General features: G+C 43.6%; 1 protein-coding gene across 5 annotated transcripts in view; it reads right to left on the bottom strand.

The window, feature by feature from the left end:
* The window catches only part of LOC306932703 (SPRY domain-containing SOCS box protein 4-like), a 55029-nt gene that overhangs the window by 34782 nt on the left and 1963 nt on the right, over positions 1–18284 (bottom strand). For all 5 annotated transcript variants that reach the window (XM_079514606.1, XM_079514605.1, XM_079514604.1 and 2 more), the window contains exon 2: positions 433–524. The gene's annotated coding sequence lies outside the window, so the exon portion shown is untranslated. The remainder of the gene's footprint in view (positions 1–432; positions 525–18284) is intronic.

Genomic DNA, 18284 nt, shown 5'->3' with positions numbered 1-18284 from the left:
GCACCAACCTTGGATCCATTTCCCATGCCTGCAGGTAAATGCTAAATAGTCTGATCAGGTTTCCCGGCATTAGGTCATAGAATTGAGGCCAAACATCGAAAATGTCTCATTAGCCACTCAGTCAGTCATCGGCACCAAGAATAAACCATTTGCTTCATCGGTCAGCTATTTCATTGTCATTTTCAAACATATAATAGGCAAGCCACTTCTCTGTGGCTGCTATCCATTCCATCTCTGTCGAATAGAAAACAATCATTCAATCACCACATATATCAGCTCCCATATCCCCCATTATGGTCACCTTGGCAGTTCAAATGAAGTTGGAATGACCAATAAAAAAAGAACAAAACCTCCAACATACAATGGAGACAGTGTTCTAAGTATCAAATGAATAGTGCATGAGACAGGTTGGCTGTGAGGCAGCGAGCTCACCTGTTAATCCATCTGAGAGCTGCTGTCCTGATAAAAATGCATCTCTGCCAGTCCAACAAGTCACAGGTCAGTGCCCAAAGTCCACCCACTTCCTGTAAAGATATCAAAAGCAACAGGGTGAGAGTTAGTTACATGACGACATGGGAGATTCCATTCATTTGACATGATAATGTGTATGCATGGCATGTGCTTGCTATGGACAATAATGAGAATATAACAGTTAGAAATGGTAGGTGCAATCGCCATAGGTGGGGCATGGTGATGAGCTGAAACACTAACATTCCCTGGCAGAACCACAGGTCATGATCTCTGATAGTGCATACTGAATTATGCATACTGAATTATGAATTAGAGAACCACGCTGTGTTGGCTGAAGGCATGCTGAATGACGTTTTATTGCCACAGGTTCAGTTCAGGACAAACTTCAAGGTAACTTCAAAGAACAAGTGAGGACAAGGATTTCGAGAGAAAACAATAAGAAGAAAGATGGAAGAATGGGGAAGACCTCTGCTCTGCTCTTGTGAGTATTTATGAGGTGTTGCAATGTTAATGCTCATCAAATGTTAAGTCCTCAGCCCTTCAAACATTGATGAAGCATGAATGAACGCTCATCTGGCCATTTGCCGGTTAAATTGTCCATCAAACCGAAGAGGAACTGATTAAACAATTTTGTGGGCTTCACTTATGTCGTATCTTTGGCATCCATGAAAAATGCATTAATTTGAAACATGTGTTCATATTAATCTATTTATGCCATTTACAAAAAAATATATATTTTAGTGTAAAATGACAACTCTCTCGTCTCCAATACTTAATTAAAAATCACAAAACACACACTTCATTTATTTGGACCCTGCCTGCCGTAAGAACAAATTATGGCCCCTGGTTTGGACAAAAAAAAGGCTCAGTCAATTAAGGGCAGATTCACACCGAGTCTGTTTGATTCAAACTGTTCCCAAATACGATTGCCTGGTCCCCGCTGGCCATGATTCACATTGGCCTTGATATTTCCGCACCAGAGTACACTTCATTCTACTGTATTCAACGCTTTCACATTGCATCGATCCGTATCTGAATACACTTCAATCGCTTCCGAGACTACCTCCCAGGGCCGGATCTACCATATGGGCACTTTGGGCACGTGCCCAGGGGCCCTTGGGCACCAGGGGCCCCTCAAAAAAAAAGAAAAGAAAAAAATATATATCTTTTTTTCAACAGAAGATTTCCCTGCTAATCCGAATGAAATAAATGGTGTCTAAAAAGATTAGTGTTTTATTGTTGGAATGCGCTAGATTGGCTGTCACTCTGGGGGGGGTAGGCGACCGGAAATAGGCCAATATAACGGCATAAAACTGCCCCAAAACGGCTCCAAAACAGCAAAAATGTTGCGCGCGCGTGAAGGGGGGCCCTTCGAGCTTCAGTGCCCAGGGGCCCTCAGAGGTGTTAATCCGGCCCTGCTACCTCCATGCAGTCCCAGGAACGGTTGTGTGATCCGCTCCGGGGAACAGTACGCAACATTCACACTACTACAACATCTAAGTGGTCCTAAGTGGTCCCTGGGCGCACCTGGGACCATAGTGTGAATCTGCCCTTAAACTGATGGTGTTTTAACTTTTAACCAGACATTGATACATTTCATTAGGGATGCCACAAACTGACCTTCAGCCAAATCGATTCATCGACAGCTCTCCCCCGATTATTAATCGACCCCCCCCCCACCCCATTTTATTTGTATTATTATTTTTTTCTTCAGCTGATTGTCTGTCTGACAAGCACTTAATGATCGATCGTTGAGTGTGTGTGTGTGTGTGTGTGTGTGTGTGTGTGTGTGTGTGTGTGTGTGTGAGAGAGAGAGAGAGAGGGGCAGAGAAGAGTGGCTCAACTTGATTTCTATATTCTCCACTCTGATGAAGGTACATGTTCGATATATCATGCAGCTTTACTGAACAGTAATATTAGCCTATCTTTTGGCTATTCGATTATGAAATATTAAAATCAATTTGAGACTCCCACGATTAATTAAAAAAATCGATTAATTGGCGGCATCCCTACATTTTATATCCAAGAATCATCCTGTATATGACATCCAGTGAGCATAATGCCTCCACAGCCTGGTTCTTACTCCCCCACAAGAGGATTCACCTTACATGCCTTTTGGATTTCGATGTAAAAGATACAAATTAAAAGGTATTGACCACAACAAGTTGACCACAACAAGGTTGCAAAATTAATTGCCGTTAATTAAATGCCTCCAGGAGATATAAAGGTGATGACCACATAGTACGTTTTCATTTTAATAAGACTTTTAGAATACAATTTCTGTCCAAACAAGCATGTTTATCACCATCTCAGAAATAAAATAACCTCTGTCCAAGGAGGTGAAATCTTCCTTTACTACATCGCCGTTGTAAAACTGATCTCTCTTTAGAAGCATTACTATTCTGAACGAGCATCAATGCATGATGAAGTCAGAACAGAACATCAGTGTTATGATCAATCTGCGCGGAGGCAGCGTAGATTCAGAGTAAATGAGGAAGTTTTTCGGACAGTAAACCAGGAGGTGAATGGCTGTGCGTGCAGCTAAACAGGTCCGGGAGAGCTGAGCAAGGCGTTTCCCAGCAGCTGTCAAAATATGGATTTTAGCGATCCCGTTTTATATCGATAAAAAAGACCTTAAGACGTGTCCACGCGTCCCAGGCACCCCGCGGTTTTATTTTATACGACTTGTGTGGACATCCTAGGCATCATAATTGTTAAAAATGTCCATCAGAAAGTACGCTGTATAAAAGGACCCCTAGAGCTGGAAAAAGATGATTGATGAACTTGGACATGGAAGAAATGAAGCGCACACCGTTATGGGCCATCGAATGCTTTGATGGTGTCATCAAGTTCGACTCCCGTGTCTCCCATCAAAAACTCATTTTCCTGCCGCGTTTATTGTCAAGTTTACCTCTCACACGCCACGCTTTTCAGCCGTAAGTCCTTATTTTGAAGAGCCACCAGCTGATTTGGTGAACCAGAAGTAACAATCATTTCCGGGGCACTCGCTAGATACTTTCACTTTCATCAGAAGCGCTAGGTCACAGTACCGCGAGGTAGCGGGGATTTTTTATTGAGCTTCGAAAAGATTGATGTTCTGTATGATCACCTCAATCTGAGCTTCAATTCCGAGAAAAACGTGGCTAAAGATCGTCGCTAAAGATACAGTGGACAGAGGGAAAATATTCAATGATGTCCCAATGCGGAAGCAAAACGTTGCCAGGCGATGGGGACGCCAAGAACCAGTAAAAATAATACTAGCGATGCTGGTCTTGCTGGATGCATTATAAACTAATGACTCGTTCAATGTCATCCTAGACGATCTGTGACTTGTGACTTGTCTTGTATAAGTGCAGAAGAAATTACATAAAATAGATTTTAATAAAAAAGGAGTCTGAAGCTGAATCCATAATTAATAAATAATAAATAAATAAAAATAAAAACACTTCAATAACCTTTCAGGAGCCATCACTTGCATCTAAAATGTACATTTTCATCTGCAACATCTCCATGGCAACCTAAGGTTCTTTGTTGAGCTGCCTTGACACTTAAGATAAGTGCCGTAGGCCAGGAAGATAAAATAAATAAATAAAATAAAGTCCAGACAGATGTGAGTACGACTGGCATTTTCAACCAATTATATTATTTTGAACTTGGCCTGAGGCTTGGTGGATTGAAGCTATTGGACATTGAGTTTGCCATTCGCCCCAGGGTCTGGATGGACGCATAGTCAACTATGGAACATTTCACGATGCCCTTGCCTCAGGCCTACAAAGTCATTACTCCTGATCCAGTCCCTGATCATGAGTTCCATGACAGACAAGGCAACAGGATGAACAGCTTACATTTACAATGAAGACTTTTTCTATATACACTTTACTGTATGCACCACTCTCCTGGCCACCTGTCTCTCCTCTAGCTTCCGACACATGTGTGCCCTTGTGTGCCCTTGTCACTGAGAATGGAGTGGGGAAGCTTGGGTCAAGGTGGCCGAGACGTGAATCAATAGGCACACTCTCTACGCACGGCCATTTGAGATGTTTGATTGACCACAGAAGAGACAGCCCATGTCACTGGCATAAGTCAGAAAAAAAATCACACCTGTGTGAACTGAGTGGTGCAAGGTCTTATATAGCCTGATCAGCTGTGGTCTGACGTAATGTCAGTGACCATGGTAACCATGCTCACCTGTGCACGGACACGTACACAAACATACAGACAAAACCATGCTCACTTGTGCACGGACATGTACACAGGTACACGGACACAGGTACACAAACATACAGACAAAGCTGGTTGTTGGAGTGGTTTGCACCACTCAAAAATGAACACAGAAAAGTATATAGATTCAGGGACAGTGATCACTTGTAGGTTAGCCTCAAAGACAGAGTCTCTCTTATGTAAGGGAAGGCAGGGTCTCTTATCAAATAGATTTTTTATTTCGCTGTGGAAATATAGATCATATTGTCGCTCTTGGTCTCAGGTGTAAACCTTGTATGTCCAAAACGGTTACATTTCAGGAAATGGAAAAAGGAGACTGTGTTCCAGTAGATCCAATGTAGTTATTTAGTCAGAAGCTCTTGTTCATGCATTCCATTGATTCAACTAGAGAAAAGTGTGCTTACAGTAACCTACCTGACCTGGCGGAGACCTGTGCTCTGAAGAGCACTTACAGTAACCTACCTGACCTGGCAGAGACCTGTGCTCTGAAGAGCACTTACAATAACCTACCTGACCTGGCGGAGAACTGTGCTGAGGAGCACTTACAATAACCTACCTGACCTGGCGGAGACCTGTGCTCTGAAGAGCACTTAGAATAACCTATACCTGACCTGGCGGAGACCTGTGCTCTGAAGAGCACTTACAATAACCTACCTGACCTGGCGGAGAACTGTGCTCCGAGGAGCACTTACAGTAACCTACCTGACCTGGCAGAGACCTGTGCTCTGAAAAGCACTTACAATAACCTACCTGACCTGGCGGAGAACTGTGCTCTGAGGAGCACTTACAGTAACCTACCTGACCTGGCGGAGAACTGTGCTCTGAGGAGCACTTACAGTAACCTACCTGACCTGGCGGAGAACTGTGCTCCGAGGAGCACTTACAGTAACCTACCTGACCTGGCGGAGAACTGTGCTCTGAGGAGCACTTACAATAACCTACCTGACCTGGCGGAGACCTGTGCTCTGAGGAGCACTTACAATAACCTACCTGACCTGGCGGAGACCTGTGCTCTGAGGAGCACATTTTATAGTTTTAATCTATTTTGATTAAAGTTCCTGTTTGAGAACATTTAACAAAAATAAACAAATAACCTTTTGCTAGATTAATAATATATTAATTAATATGAAAAGAACATGAATTATACAATGAACAAGCAAATATAAATACACACAAAAGGACGGGCAACTGTCACACACGCAAAATCGGACATGCCCAAAATAGCTACCCAAGGTTGAAAGAGGTTGACAAATTGGGACAAATTGGCTGCAAAATTGCGGATACCTACAGTATATCGACAAAAAATTGCTGAACAATAATGGCAACTATATTGGCCAAATCAATATTTCTGTCCGACTCTACTCTGCAAGAAGTGGTTTGGGAGGGATGCAGCGAAGGGGGACTTATAGAGTAGTGCCGTTTTAATGATTTGACATATTTAATGATGGTTGGAGGGGAGAAAGGGTAAACCATTCATCACTAGGAACCACAGGAGACACAATAGCCTCTCTTTCCCTTTCTGTCCCATCAACCCTCTCTCTCCTCAATCTCCATCTCTCACTCTCAATTCTCCAAAACATTCCCAGGAAGCCAATCACATCCCCTGGAGAATTGGAGTGGTATATGAGCGCTGGCTGAATAGAGCGTCCGTAGGCTACTAGGCTCAGTCATTAAATTCTAGTCTAAAGAGGCTCGCGTCACGGCAATGTGGAGCACAGATAAATCACCTAGCCAGGAGCCTTGGGTGCATCGCTCCCTCTACCACCCTCCATTCACCCTCCGTGTGCAACCCCCAGAGCTAAAAGCTGTAAATCAGCTCCAAGAATACACAGTGCCGAGTTCAGCCACACCTCCAGACATGGTGTCATTGCCAGAGCAGTGGAGCAGACGCTCTGAAACTCTGAGCACAAACATTGCAGCCTGTGCCCAACAATCCATCTACAGCTAGTAAACAGATCTGCAGCCTAATACAGAATTGGCTCTACAATGGAGAGGTCCCTACCAAAGTATGATGACTGCTTTGACTATATTGACTGATATGTGGCCAGGGCCACTGTGGAATTCTTGAGATTGAGGTTGTGTTTATTCACATACATTTTCAATCATCCCACATGGATCATGATACCCCATGTGTTGCAATATGTTTCATTAAAGGACCACTTCACCACTTTTCAACCTATCTTCATATAATAGGTCCTCTCTAATAATCAGGATAAAATGGCACCATTTTTTTCTACTCAGTCTGTGTAAACCGTCCACCAGTGACATAATCGTTAGGCAGATTTTTTTTTTAAACAAGAGAACGATGGCTTCCATTTTCGCATTGCAACTTTTCAGGACTTGAAAGCCTGCAGTTTCTATTAGCTTGGATTCCCCGTCGATGATGTCACTGGTGGACGGTTTTCTGAACTGCCCACAGCCCTCCTGTGAGACACAGACTGAGTAGGAAAGAAATGGTTGTATTTTATCATGATTATTAGTGAGGACCAATTATATGAAGATAGGTTGAAAAGTGGTGAAGTGGTCCTTTAAAAGAGTGCCACTTAATTCAATCCAGACCACAAATGCTGGAGACTAGACCAATGTTAACACAGGCTCACTACCTATTCAAATGTACCCCCCATTTACGAACTCATGTGGAACAGACTGTGTTTATTCCTTTAAAGCCCCTGAGACTGATGCTGCATTTGGGTTAAGGTTAAGCAAACACAAAGACAGGACAACGTCATGGGTAGGCTATGTTGCTCACAATATCTTATTGTTTGATTATCTCCTTTTCCCTACAGGGCAGGAATGTGGCTTATTCTCTTCAGTGCAAACTAGTTTCATATTATCAAGGGAAGACATAATTAACCCATTTGCCATTGATAAGCACTTGAATTATAGGACCAGAACCAGATAGACATGGCAGGTCAAACTTATTAGTAAACTGGCAGCATGTCTGCCTTGCCTGAAATGGAAACAACTGAACTGATGAAGAATACAGTTAACGACTTACAGTGAGTCTAGAGAGCATGAGGCAAGACATAAAGGCTCATTCCTGATGAAGAATACAGTTAAGGACTTACAGTGAGTCTAGAGAGCATGAGGCAAGACATAAAGGCTCATTCCTGATGAAGAATACAGTTAACGACTTACAGTGAGTCTAGAGAGCATGAGGCAAGACATAAAGGCTCATTCCTGATGAAGAATACAGTTAAGGACTTACAGTGAGTCTAGAGAGCATGAGGCAAGACATAAAGGCTCATTCCTGATGAAGAATACAGTTAAGGACTTACAGTGAGTCTAGAGAGCATGAGGCAAGACATAAAGGCTCATTCCTGATGAAGAATACAGTTAAGGACTTACAGTGAGTCTAGAGAGCATGAGGCAAGAAGAATACAGTTAAGGACTTACAGTGAGTCTAGAGAGCATGAGGCAAGAAGAATACAGTTAAGGACTTACAGTGAGTCTAGAGAGCATGAGGCAAGAAGAATACAGTTAACGACTTACAGTGAGTCTAGAAAGCATGAGGCAAGAAGAATACAGTTAAGGACTTACAGTGAGTCTAGAGAGCATGAGGCAAGAAGAATACAGTTAAGGACTTACAGTGAGTCTAGAGAGCATGAGGCAAGACATAAAGGCTCATTCCTGATGAAGAATACAGTTAACGACTTACAGTGAGTCTAGAGAGCATGAGGCAAGACATAAAGGCTCATTCCTCCACATGGAACTGGTAATGGGGAGTGTAGTGCAATGGCTATGATCAGAAATTACCTGAATGCCTTTGCACTGCATGTAGACTCTGATGACATTTCATGAGCCTAACTGGATAGTAGTATGTAAAGTGCCATGTCACTTCAGCAGCTAAACTGGCTCAACGTGATCAAGTAGTCACTCATTACCATACGCAGCGTGCCTCCCGTTAGATAATGTATAGATCGCTTTAAGTCTTGATTAAAAGTCTAAAACGTAATTCTGAAGGGGCGAGGACGGATTCCGACGGAAGCTACCGTGACAAAGTGTCAGTTCCATTATGTGCGTGCCTTTGATCCTCCCTCCCCCAAACGCCCCAGGACTGCTCTGCGTCATGAAGACAACCCTCAGGAGATCTCAACTGCTGAGAAGGACGGGCAACTGTCACTCAGCATACGGATGGATCTCAATGTTTGGACTGGAATTAAATCTAAGAGTTTCCCATCACATTTCAGCCTCTTAAAGAAATAACAGCATGTTTTAGCTCAGTGGTTCGCAAACTTTTCAAGTCGAGACCCAAAAGATGGATTAGACATTTGCCTGGGACCCAAACTAGTGAGAATAGCAGATCTACAAGCACACAACGCGTCACTTTGCACCGCGTTGCGAGCTTGTAGATTGTCTATTTTCACTACTTCTTAATTATTGTTTTTATTTATGGAATTTCTTAGATTTGTTTGTTTGTTTTAAAAGTACTTGACTTTTTTTCTATATACGTAAAAAAAAATCTTTTTAAATGTAGTTAAAGAAAATTAGTCGTGACCCATAAACATTGGTCCATGACCCACAAAGGGTCCCGACCCACTGTTTTGCTAAGTGTTTTAGCTTGTGACTCGCTGCTGTGAGCAAAGATCCCCTGTGCTGCTGAAGCTGTGGCAAGCTGGAGACTCAGCAAGCAACAGAGCTGTGGAACGTCATCCAAGCAATGGACTCACTGTAGCACACAACACCCAACACAGAGCTGTGGAACGTCATCCAAGCAATGGACTCACTGTAGCACACAACACCCAACACAGAGCTGTGGAACGTCATCCAAGCAATGGACTCACTGCTCACACAACACCCAACAGGCCAACACAGAGCTGTGGAACGTCATCCAAGCAATGGACTCACTGTAGCACACAACACCCAACACAGAGCTGTGGAACGTCATCCAAGCAATGGACTCAATGTAGCACACAACACCCAACACAGAGCTGTGGAACGTCATCCAAGCAATGGACTCACTGCTCACACAACACCCAACACAGAAGACAGTTCAATTATTCATGCTGGTGCTGTGGGTGTCTAACAATGGCTTAACACAGGGGAAAGCTGAAAGTGGAACTAGGATGGGATGTACGTGTGCTCTCGCGCATGAGCATGGACATACGCGAGACCATGCTAAATGTCAGTGGACGGTGGAGAGAATTTTCTATCTCAGCATTACTGTCAGCTACACAGCTGATGATTTACAAGCTGTGTGTGCAGATACGAAGCATTATATCTGGTCCGTCGGGTCTGGGACAAGTGTTCCACTTCCTGGAGCGGTGATAAGGGTGGGTTGAGTCCAATGGCCTGATCAGGCTAGTATTATACAAGTAATGTCTGCTCCATCAGCTAGTAGAGTGGTCGGAGAGACAAGAGAAGGGGGTAGAGAGAGAGGGGGGATGACATATGACACCAATCGTGAGAAGCATTTAAACACATGCAGGACTTTGTGATTAGGCATTTAAGGTCAGCGCACCAACTGATTGAATCACAGCAACATCCTGGCTGGGTTACAGTAGGTTGAATGTCCCTTTAACACATACCCAGGCTGTATTTGCGATAAAGAAAAGACAAAGATAAAAATAACAGATAACTGATAACTGAACATAGCAGTATCTGATCAATCAGCACAAGCAAAAGGTTATCACACGCATGCACGGGGGGGATGAATCAATGATCACCAAGAAATGTGTCATACCCTTGGCCTTCGGGAACCAACCTCATGCAATGACAAAGACAAATGCCCATAGTTGATTTACAATGACCTCAGAGTGACTAACACAAGACTATGTACATAGCCACTCATCACACTGTGCTTAACCCTCAGGACTTTTAAAGGGTCTGCGTTTCCTGACCTAATAGATTCGAAACTCTATGACCCAGTATAACTCTATGGGAGCAGCGGCGAATCCCGGCCATGTGCTCAGTGCTGAACGGACGCGCGTTCATTCACTGGGCGCGCAAACGCAAAAACTGGCGTTCTTGATTGTGTTACGTGCACACGAATCACATGGGGCCTTTTGATTTGGTGTAGCGCCAGGTCCCCTCGAAGAGGTTGATTCGGCACTGTTCAGAGTATGGGTTTTATGCCGTTCAGACTATGGGTTTTATGGGTAAGTCTCCCATTGTCTTAGAGGCAGCCTAGAGGTAAGCAGACAATCATGAAGAAGTGTCTACTACAGTCTCTAGTAGGTGAACAAAAAAAAGCCTGGAAGCCAGGAAATGTGGCATAGGAATGGGAGTGAACCTTGTATTTCCCTACACAATAACAGTGCAGGGGGCTCCTAGTAGTGTAAATCCGGCCCGAGTGCAGAGGGGCGTCCCTCCAAATATGGTGGTGTCACGGACAGTGTTCTCTGCTGTGTTCTACCGGGGAGGGGAGGGAAAGAGAGGGGCACATAGGTTGGTGAACCAATAGAGAGCCGGCATCTGTTTCCAGCGCTAGTTTGATTCGCCACTCTATGCCAAGAAAAGCTTGGGTACTTTCAGGCTAGTGATTTAGTAGCAACAGTGATGTAGTGAGGTGACCTCTTGATCCCAATGACAAGCACAAACGAGAGGGGGATTTGATTTAACATTTTCATTTACCAAGGATGGAAACACAGCCACACCTAAAATGGTGGACAATTGAGAACAACATACGATTTGTGCTCCATTCCTATAGACGAATTAAAAAACTTTAAATGCTTAGTATGAGGTATAAAGTACAGCAGCCTTGTGTTCATAAAACAGAAAGATTGGGTAAGACTGACGTTATGCATCTTTCAGGACCTTTCACTGCTTCGTCTCAACCATTACTCAATGGCTCTGGTCTCAGCTACCGCGGTGGATATTCCGCTTTTTTCTTTTTTTTAATGTTGCCAGTTTGCCACTACTGTTGGAGCAGCCATAAACTACACAGGTTCATCTCGATGTTCTGGGCATCTTTGTAATGTTAGTGTTAGTAAAAAGCAGGTAAAAGAGTAATGTTTGAGGCAGACTAACATCAGTCACTCTAACGTTCACTGTATTAGAAGAGATGCGCCTGGTGAGGGTTTAAACCCGGAGCTACGTCGAGTCCACCTACAGGAAATACGTAAGCTGCGACCATGAGACCCGTTTTTGAATTCGTCTATAGCAATGAGTTCTGTGTATTTCCATCACAATAAATAAATAGGCTGTATTCAAGTACATTCTGCTACATCCCGAAACAACAATTGTCACCGTCACAGGCACAGCCATCTACCATGCCCCTTCATCCTAGTTAAGTACTTGAGATAATGACTACAGTCCTACTAACTGCTCGATTAATGTAATTGCAGTAAGAAGAGGCAATCAAGTTCTCCCTTCGCTGTCAGGCCCTGCTCTCATCTTCTTACTACCCTAGAATTATTGATCACTACTGTCCACCCATTCTCCTCCATCCTCATCTGGGTCAAATGCATAACATTTTCTCCTCCCTTACCTCGTATTTTACTATTTTTCAGTCACAGACGATGAATCCATGATTTCTGGTAGTCTATTTACTTGTCACAACCTTGTACCTTACATGATGCACATCAGGTCCAACCCGGATTGAATTGCATTTATGATAGCCCAATGCAGCCTGTGACCTAAAGTTTGAAACCTCTGCCATAGATCATTCAGTGTGTATTGTCTGGAATTCATGCAAAACTGTCAGTAGAACTATTTGCCTGTCCTGTCCTTGCTGTTGACATATGGAGGAAGTAGCCGTGAGTTCACACTGCCCATCTGGATAAACATCACTGAGCCACTCCACTGATCCAACAACAGATAGGCCTAATCACAATAAAATACAATTGTAATAATGCACACTCGGGTATAATCAAGCCAACCAGGTACATGAAATCAAGCAAATAAATACTTATTCTACTAGGAAATAAATAAACAATGGAGGCAAGAGGGAACAGGGAATGCTATGAATAATCCAACAAACAATTTGATTCATTATGTGTAATCACACTGTACAGGAAGCAATGTTTCAGTGCACCTTACAGGCACCAGTCCAGTACAGAAACATGTGTGGGTGGAAGTCACTCACTTCCAGTAGCTCCTCACGCACGCGTTTTCCACAGATCAGATCGGTGGCGAGAGAGATAAACGATTCCAGTCACTGCTGGGCCCGCTCTCTTCCTCTCCATTTTAACGTCCATCGGGAGATGCATTCATCATCACTCCAGAAGGGCCAGGGTGAGAATCCAATCTCCACTATGTGGCTACCGCATCACTCCCATGGAGCCCCCCAGGCAGCCCCAGCGTATGAGTGCCATAAACTATACTGTTATAATACAAAGTGTGACCGTGGAATAAACTGGGGGAAAGGTGGCCGTTCAATTAGCGGAGCATATTAGAGGAAAAACCTCTTTAAAGAAGGAAAATATCTGCTATTGAATCTAATCAGTGCAGATAGGCTGACAGCTGCTGCAGCCAAGCTGCACCAGACAGTGTGGGTGGGCGTCGCTCAATTAACAACCTGTCAAGCTTAGCACCGCTTTTGCGTCACACACCTGATTCATTGGGATCCAGGCACAAAATAGCTACCATACACCACCTGTCTCTACTCACAAAAGGTCCTGTAGGCAAACGTTTTGCATATTGTTCCAATGTGTTTAATTGTCCAATGAAATCTGTTAAATTGCGCTTGATACAACACAATACAAGATGAATGCCGTTCCGCAGCAGTAAAGCATAGCAAACTTTATACGCTTTTTTTTATTTCAATAATGAAATCTTCCCTAATGCAATCATTCCTTCACAGTTTAACAACTCCAAAGTCATTTTAACAATCAGTGGGGGAGCATGCCTGGAAAGGCGTAAAGGAGGAGACGATTCAATTTAATTCAAAGCGCGCAAGTGATTACATTCTATTACATGGTGGGAAACATGAGGGCACGACTGGCCCTTTAAACAACCGTACTGTCCCTGAACACCCCTGCCCGGCCCCCGCACCACGCCACATCACTCTTAATGGGATTTTACAACATTAACATTCTTCCTGAGTCAGCATCACACACATATGCACACTGGCAAAACACAGCACCCCTAGTGAAACAGGCCTGAGTTGGAGTGTGTGTGTGTGTGTGTGTGTGTGTGTGTGTGTGTGTGTGTGTGTGTGTGTGTGTGTGTGTGTGTGTGTGAGAGAGAGAGAGAGAGAGAGAGAGAGAGAGAGAGAAGAGTGAGAGAAACAGGGGAAGGGGCATGACTGGGCACGAATAAGAATTACTGGATGCACACTCTCTACAGCGAATGTGTTCTCACAAAAACGAGCAGGCGGAACAAAGGGCGATCAAGGGAGGTTAGGTGTGTCTCCTCCATGGGGATTGCCATACCTGATACAGTAGCATGAGACCATGTTTACAGATGGAAAAGCATTCATCATATTTGTCACAAGCGGAAAAGAGAGACAGGCAGAAGGTCATTTGGAGGGGGCAGGGCTAAAGGAGCGAGTGAACCCTGTCGGCTACCATGGCTGCAGGGACATCGACCGGAGAGATTTGAATATTCTCATTAAAAAGAAAATCTCATTCGCCAAAGTATTATTTGTGCAGATGTCATATCTGTCAGATACAGTAGCCTTCCTCTTCAAGAGACAGTAGGTGACTCTTAACTCAAGATTAAAAGTGCAGCCCGTCTTCAAATGCTCTGGTTTACTTTTGATCATGGATGACTCATTTTTATCTATCACAACATTGATGAACAATTCGAGAAAGAAAAAAATCAACTACATCGATTTTTGAGCACTGGATAGGGAAACAAGAGAATGACAAAAATGGCAGAAAATGAGAAGACTGAAAAGGAGAGCCTCTTGATTATTTCCGTGCCAGTGAATGATGCTTGACATAATAGAGGCCAGGGAGCAACACCACAATCATTTGTCATCATCATTTACCCAAATATACCAAAGTAGAGCTGTCATAGCAATACAGTATGTGCCCAAGTGATCCAATTATACCTCCATGAAGTGTTTGAATCAATTTCTAACTTGTGATGCATACATTGTGCCTGTCTTATAATATTGTATTCTCTCAGGCAGTGTTATATGGAGGCAGTGAGACCCAGTATAGTGGGTGCGCAACTCTGTCGAGTGACTTCCGACATAGCTCAACGTGAAGTGGCATTGTGGCATTTTATTGTATGTTTTGTTTTATGTCACATAAATCTTGCTCAGGCACAATGCACCTGGAAACTGGTATCCCTCCTCCCTAATCAGATAGCTTTGGATTTACTTCAAGGCCATGCATACACAAGACTGACAAGAGCGAAAACGAAGTCAGGGAAAAGGGTCTAAAGGAGGGATACAGAACAAACTGAGGAGAAGGGTAGCCTCGGTCCCAGCCGTACTCATCTGCAAAGAGAAAAGCCTCGGCGGAAGTTCGGACCGGAACATCCGTCAGATTTATTTCCCCCGGATACGATATTTTTTCGACCAATCACAACACTTGTTTCATTCACAGAGAATGTAAACGGATTTGTAAAGTGTCAACATAATTTCCTTGAGCGGTACTTCCGCAAGCATCCTGCAACTTCCGCCCCCCAAAAATGATACCGTCTACAGCGTAGGTCTTGCCCAGCATGGGAGAAGGGGCAGCTGACTACCTGCCATCACCCTGTCAGACATCCGATCACTACAGAACAAGACTGAGCAGCTTTCCACAGTTTCCACACTCCTGAGTTTCGACTCAGACTACCGGCAAACTAGTCTTCTCTGTTTTACAGAGACATGGCTATGGCTCTCTGGGGACATGGCTATGACTATGACATAGATATTTTCATGGTTTTAACATACACTTTGACAGAGACTGGAGTTGATGGGATGGGCTTCGTAGAATCGTATGGCATTCAACAGTGGGCAACAGTGAGAGACAGTTCTTCAAGCAGCAAGCACTAGTATGAACTGATGAATAAGTTCTCCCAGATCACTGTCATTTAGTACCCGGCCTGATTTCACACTAGATGCTAATAGAAGACAGAGCTGTCAAACGAACTGGCGAACAGCCGATATTCCTACTGTTGTTCTTCTGACCACATAATTCTGTTACTGCCCAAGCACAGTAGGCCTACAGCACAACTGAAAAGAAGTGCACCCATGCCAAAAAATACATTTGAGTGATCTTCATTTACTGACATATGTAGAGAGATCTTATGTTATACTGTGTTTGTTAGCTAGGACACTGAGCATGTCAAATAACACAAAACCCGATGGAAGGAATCCACCATAATGCCATTCCCCAAAATCACACATGCCAAGGATCTGAATGACAACAGGCCAGTTGCCCCGACACCAGTGCTGTGTAAAATAAATGCATTGTTGTATTCATGGACTTTTCTGCTTTTAACACTGCACACACAATTACCCTACATCACCGCCTAGTAGTGTTTCAGGTCAACCCAACACTGGTGGAGTAGTTTTGTTTTTATAGCTGTTTTTTTTTTAGCCAGGTGCTTGAAAAGCATCCTGGCCTACATTCACTACTACCTCTAGTAGAGACCATAGTGGACACTTTTTCATGATTGGCTGCCTCGTCTCTAGGCTGCCTCTAGCCAATGGGAGACTATTGTAACTCCCTCCTTACTGGCCTACCGGCATGCACACTTAAGCCTCTCCAACTGATCCAAAATGCCGCCGCTCGCTTGGTCTTCATCAAAAATTCTCACGTCTCCCCCCTTCTCTGCTCCCTTCATTGGCTCCCGGTCGCTGCCTGCACAGAATACAAAACTCTGATGCTGGCATTCAAAGCAACCAAACGTATGGCTCCCGCATATCTTGCAAGTATGATCGAACCCTACAAACCCTCTCGTACACTCAGATCAGCCAACGCAGGGAAGCTGGAAGTACCGTCACTAAAAACACTGGGATAACGCTCCACACGTCCCAAACTCTTCTCCCTTCTGGCTCCAAAACTATGGAATGCACTTCCCATTACAATCAGAACTGCAGCCTCACTCCCAACCTTCCGCTGTAGTCTCAGATAGCATGACTCCATCATGGCCTGTAGCACTTGCCCTAGCCGCAACATTTTTATGTAGACTCAGATAGCATTTTTATGTAGACATAGCACTATAAAGTATACATGCATAGTTCCATTATATTGATATTCCACTGTTACGTTCTTAGTTTACGTATGATTCATGATAACTTAACTACTTTTTATGTATGTGATGTATTGCCATGCTTTTTTTGTTCTTGCTTAATGTAAATCGCTCTGGATTGAGCGTCTGATAAATGCCTAAATTGTTATTACCCATAAAAGCCATAGTCTGAACGGCCGGCATAAAACCCATACTCTGACTCTGCCGCAACGTGAAGCCGTGAGCTGAGGCAGAGGCACACAAACCGATTATACTGTAGATGTTTAACATTTTATTTTTGTATTTCCATTTCTGCTGAGCAGCAAGCTATATGTGCAGATGTTTTCTATTTATATTAGGATACATTTTTTACTGTAAAACGGAAGTGGGGAGGAGGCTTACTTCCGCTTTATATTTTACTCATGATAGAGCTTCCGTTGCTCCAGATAAGAGTCCAGACTGTATGACGGTAGCATTTGAAAATTGCAGGAGGAAACGTTCTGGCCACACGAGACTAGGTCGACATTAAAGTCCTACTGGCCCGGAAAAACATCTACAAAATAGATGTAATATTAATATAAATAATTAATATTTACTCCCTCTGTGATCACCACTCTAAACAAATTAAATAGGCACTCAATTCTAACCTGTAGTGTTTAACACTGTTCTTGTCGTTTTAGCTGTGCAGGAATGAAGCAAAGGGATGTAACAAAACCACACCATTGAACAATACACTAGGTGTGCGTTCCCTACCTTATACTGTAACTGCAATGGGCACATCTTTATTAAATTCTCACTATTGCAAACGGTGTGTTGTGGCAAATTGACTACTCTATCACTGTCTGGATGTCCAGGACCAAAGAACACTCTAATGAAGCCCCCTTCAGTGAGAGTCACAAACAGATCAAGATTAATGCATGCCATACGCAGTCCCAACTGTAATGCCCAGAAACACCTAAACCATTGGCAGTGGTGAATCAACACAGAGCCAAAAGCAATTCTATTTTCATCCATAGGAGGCGCCGCAAAAGCGAAAAATGTAACCGTTTGTTGCAAAAACATGATTTTTGTGGGATAAATCCCCTCACATGGGTGACTTGACATTGTAATTGGCTAGCAAAATTAGTGGGAGGGGCCTATGTAAGCGATTGCGGCAACCACACTTTTCTAGTGTTTGTTCAGTCTCAGGGGTCTCTTTAGCTCTTTAGTACAACAGAAAATGTAATTTCAGCTCAGGATACACATTTTGTCTAATCAGGAGAGAACTCATACAGGATAAACAAGTGAAATTGGAAGTGATGACACAAAGAAGCTGATAAATTGGTACTGAACTCTGTACTCTCCAGCATGCTGTTGACACAAGCCCCATACATGGCCCTGGGCATTGTTGTTGACACCAGCCCCATACATGGCCCTGGGTAGTGCTGGCGACCCCACCCCATGTGGCCTTCGGTATTGATGTTGACCCAACCAGAGACATAGAAAGGTAGACATACGCCTCCTTCAGCTCTGGGGCGTGTGTACTCAAGTGAGGGCAA

This window comes from Electrona antarctica (genome assembly GCF_951216825.1).
Source record: "Electrona antarctica genome assembly, chromosome: 11".
Lineage (NCBI taxonomy): Eukaryota > Metazoa > Chordata > Actinopteri > Myctophiformes > Myctophidae > Electrona > Electrona antarctica.
Note: the sequence above shows the minus strand (reverse complement) of the source record. Positions and strands in the feature narration are given on the sequence as shown.